Below are 4,826 nucleotides of genomic sequence, written 5' to 3' on the forward strand. Positions count from 1 at the left end.
ACCAGCAAGTGAGCTGGGAGTGTTTATGGTTACCAAGCAACCCTGCAGCTTGACACCACCTTTCACTGAGAGAAGGGGGAGCCTGGTTGCAACAAGCCATTGATGCTGTGCCGATCAGGAAATGACAGCAGAGACATTCCTCAGCCACAGTCCAACCAGAGGGAAGAAGAGTAGCAGCAAACAGTGTTGTTCCGCAGGCTCTCCACAGTAATCTGCCCTCCCATCCAGCACGGCTCACCCCACAAAGAAGAACTACACCAGCTCCCACAGCAGCTTTGCCAGCAGGGCCTTGCTCCGCATCACTGCTAGATGACTTCCCCGGGCCTAGCCATTGCGCTCAAAGCCCTGGGACCTGTCGCACCTCGCAGACAGCCATATTGATGACGTCAGGCACAAGCAATGCAACAATGTCGGATCCCAAGATGGCCACCCATGGGCAGCAGAGAGAAGCCCTGAGAGGGTCGCTGGCCCTGCTGGATCATTGCCCACTTACCACCAACTTGAGTATTCCACCCAAGCATTTGGTATGCTTGTAAGTGATTGTTGGCTCCAATATGATTAGCAGTATCGGCGCAGAATGGTAGCCAGAGCCCATTTGTGCTGGGATTGCCAGGACATGAATCTCTGGTTGCTGATAATGACTCCTAACAGGCCTGTTTAGCCCTTTCCGCACAGTGCACAGGCACAAGGCAACACCACAGCTAGTGTAGGCACAGGTGTCAATAAAAAGAGCCTATGTTGGTTTTACATTACCGATGGTACTCAACATGTTGTTTTCAATACGAATGCTTCTCTTGTGGGGCTTTGCACCCCACAATCAAGTGCTTTAACAAACCAAAGCTGGAACTGCCAAATGCGCTAAGAGCGATGACCCCAGCAAACACCAAAAGGATGGAGCAGTGGCTAAGACAATTAGAGGGAAGCCCAAATACTCCAGGATGGTTTCATTAGGGGGTTCTGAAGAGCCCTCTTTGGCAGTCAGTGCAGGATAGTGAACACATAGTATGGGAAAAAATCATAAAAGAAGTCCAACTTGGTCAAATGACTGGTCCCTTTCTAGAGCCCCCCTTTCAGAATCTTAGAGTTTTCCCACTGGCCTAGTAACAAAAAAGGAACCTGGCAAATTCAGGCTGATCCATCAGGGTCAAAAGGGATGAATCCATGGTTTAGTATTCATCCTTTGACAAGGCACTCAACTTGGTCAGGGGAGCAGGAAAGGGGGCACTCGTGGCAAAATCTGACATAGAGTTGGCGTTTCTACTACTTCCGGTAAACCCAGTATGCTTCCACCTGCTGATCTGTGCATTCTACCGTTATTACTTTGTTGACATGTGCCTCCCGATGGGGTGTTCAATATCCTGCGACTACTTTGAGCTTATTAACACTTTTTTTGAAAGGCTGGTGAGCCAGGAAAAGGGCTGTAAATAACTCATCCACTACTTGGATGATTTCCTATTTGTAGGACCGGGCCAATCTCCACAATGCATCAACCTCGTGGGTGCATTTTGTGAGCTCATGTTCTTTATCAGTGTTCCCGTGGCTGAGGAAAAAAAGAAGGACCAGTAACGGTAATTACCTTTTTGGTATTTCAGCTCCCTAAAGAAAACTTAGAGGTCTTAGTTTGATTATTTGACACAGCTAGAAAGCTCAGCCTAAAACAGGTGCAACAGCTACAAATGCATTCACCGATGTTAATAACTGGGACAATAAATTAAATGACACTGGGCGTCTAGGGTCCTGTACCCTGGCCTGCAGTTTCCAACCCTTTAGTGCTTTTCGCACAATAAATTCCTATGTTGCATCCCTCCCCTGGAACAACTGAAACAGGAACGACAGGGCAACTAGGTTCCTCTCAGCTGTGCTGCCTGACACCCGTGTTGATTTCAGGGATCATAAGTAGTATGGGAAATACTCATAAATGAAGTCCAACTTGGTCAAATTGCTGGCCCCTTTCTAGAGCCCCCCTTTCACTCATGGCAAAATCCGTTGGTGTTTTCCCTACTATTAATTGACAGGGCTATCACAGCTAGGAAGCTCACCCTAAAACAGGTGCAACAGCTACTGTGTCACCTGGTGTTCGCATGTAAAGTCTTGCTCATGGAGCCGGCTTTTTGTAGACACTTGTCTATGGCCACAGTAGGCATAAAAGCCCCACATCATTATATCCATATTTCCAAGAACCATGGGGTAGATTTAATAATATTTTAAGGATAAACAGGTCACGTTCCTGTGCAACAACCAGAGCACAGTGCACGTTATAAATCAACAAATTTCAGCCTCCCCTCCAGTATTGGAACTGCTAAGGGTTCTACAATGCCTGCGGCTTAATATCTGGTTTAAGGCCCAACAAGTGCCAGGTGTAAATAATAGTATTGCTGATTCTCTCTCCCAGTTTCAGTTTACAGGGTTCCGGAGACTGGCTCCACACACGGCAGAGAAAGGTCAGCAGGTGCCATCACACTTATGGGACATTGCTTCCAGGAGTTTAAATCACTGGCACCTTCCACGTTGCGGGTCTACCCCAGGGTATGGATGGACAGGATAGCTACAGCTGACAGGTTTAAAGGCCTGAGAAGCCATAAATGCAGAGTGCTGGCAATTTTTGCCTACTTACGGTTGCTAAAAGCAACTGGGGTTTCAGGCAGCACAGTCGAGTGGAACCTAGCCACCCTGTCGTTCCTGTTTTAGTTGTTCCAGTGGAGGGATGTAACAAAGGAATTTATTGTGAGAAAAGCACTAAAGGTTTGGAAACTACAGGCTAGAGTGCGGGACACTAGATGCTCAGTGTCATTAATTTATTGTCCCAATTACTGACATCGGTGAAATGCATTTGTTCTTCCAGTTTTGAGACGGGGCGTATCTGTTGTAAATTTAACTTCAGGGACCATTACACTATTGCAAAAACAATTCAAAACTGACCAGCGAGGAAAGAGCAGAATAGTTACCCTGAGGGCGACAAACTCGATAATTGCCCTATGGGATTAGCCCAGTTTCATTAGACCATTTCACCATTAGACCAGAGGTAGGAGGCATCCTTTTGACCCCATTACTCCCCCTGACTCGTTTACAGTTCTCCTCCATTTTTTTTACCTGACCCTTAGGACCCTAGGCTTGCCCTCATCCTCCTTTTCTACCTATTCATTTCAAATAGGTGCAGCAGCAGAGGCAGTTCGTCATTGGTTCACAGAGGACGAGGTCAAGGGTATAACTAGATGGGACTCCCACAGGTTCCAGATCTACATAAGCCAACATTTACTGTGATGATCACCTAGGTATGTCAAAAGCTACAGTTTGGATCCTGGGGCATTCCTACGTTTATTGAGCAGCAAGACAAGCTTCCATCTGCCCATATGGTCAACAACTCAGCTTTCCGGAGTAAATGGTATGCATTCACTGGAGCGGTATTAGGGACAGGACAGTACTAGTGATCCATGGGGGGGTAATGATCTGGGGTTGGGTAGAAACATTGACAGGGACAGTGTTTTGGCATGGTCCACAATCATAGTTGGGCATGTGTGGAGATACGCCAGGGATCATTTAGCCTTAGAATGCTGCAGGAAAAAATTGAATGTAACTGTATCTGCATTCGTAAGGGGGATGAAAGGCATAGTGGTGAGACACAGGGAAATGGAGTGAGATGTCTTTGTTTACTTCGGAGGGATGAGGTACACTTCAATCCTATTGGTCTCAATATTTTCAATATGAATCTCCAAACCAGTGTCCAAGCAGTGCTGTCTGTGTTGGGGCACCATGCCGGCTAGGAATAGCCGGATTGGTGGTGGCTGAATACAACATCAAACAGTGCTTATTGGTAATTGTTTTGGTAAGTTAAACAGTTGGTCTGCAGGCTACGGCTGTAACCAACTGCAGGAAACTCCTGGGAGCTGCAAGTTTGATTTGTGTCTGCTGGGTGTCCTACAGTTGGCAATTTATGTTAAAGATGTTTTATTTAACATGTTAATAAAGCTGTGGCCGCTAATTTATCCAACTGATAAACAGTTGTCAGCATTTTTATTGTATGAATGGCACACCATCCCATCTGGCCAATTGGCAGCCAAGCCCCAGTATGTGTTTTTGAGAGTAACGTGATGGCAATGATACCTTTCTAGGGATCAAATGGTACTATACTGTATCATCATCATCCCACTCCCACAGGTACTATACTGTATCATCATCCCACTCCCACAGGTACTATACTGTATCATCCTCCCACTGGTACTATACTGTATCATCATCCCACTCCCACAGGTACTATACTGTATCATCATCCCACTCCCACAGGTACTATACTGTATCATCAGCCCACTCCCACAGGTACTATACTGTATCATCATCATCATCCCACTCCCACAGGTACTATACTGTATCATCATCATCCCACTCCCACAGGTGCTATACTGTATCATCACCCCACTCCCAAAGGTACATTACTGTATCATCATACCACTCCCACAGGTACTATACTGTATCATCAGCCCACTCCCACAGGTACTATACTGTATCATCATACCACTCACACAGGTACTATACTGTATCATCCTCCCACTCCCACAGGTACTATACTGTATCATCATCCCACTCCCACAGGTACTATACTGTATCATCATCATCCCACTCCCACAGGTACTATACTGTATCATCCTCCCACTCCCACAGGTACTATACTGTATCATCAGCCCACTCCCACAGGTACTATACTGTATCATCATCATCATCCCACTCCCACAGGTACTATACTGTATCATCATCATCCCACTCCCACAGGTGCTATACTGTATCATCACCCCACTCCCAAAGGTACATTACTGTATCATCATACCACTCCC

At 46.3% G+C, this 4,826-nt stretch overlaps 1 long non-coding RNA gene across 1 annotated transcript; it reads left to right on the plus strand.

The window, feature by feature from the left end:
- The first annotated feature begins 91 nt into the window (after nt 1-91).
- LOC116406586 lies at nt 92-3,992 on the plus strand. The gene is made up of 2 exons (XR_004219593.1): nt 92-1,568; nt 3,152-3,992. It is a non-coding gene; the product is annotated as an uncharacterized LOC116406586 (long non-coding RNA).
- Nucleotides 3,993-4,826: the final 834 nt, after the last annotated feature.

This window comes from Xenopus tropicalis, chromosome 8 (assembly GCF_000004195.4).
Source record: "Xenopus tropicalis strain Nigerian chromosome 8, UCB_Xtro_10.0, whole genome shotgun sequence".
In the NCBI taxonomy this organism is placed as follows: Eukaryota; Metazoa; Chordata; class Amphibia; order Anura; family Pipidae; genus Xenopus; species Xenopus tropicalis.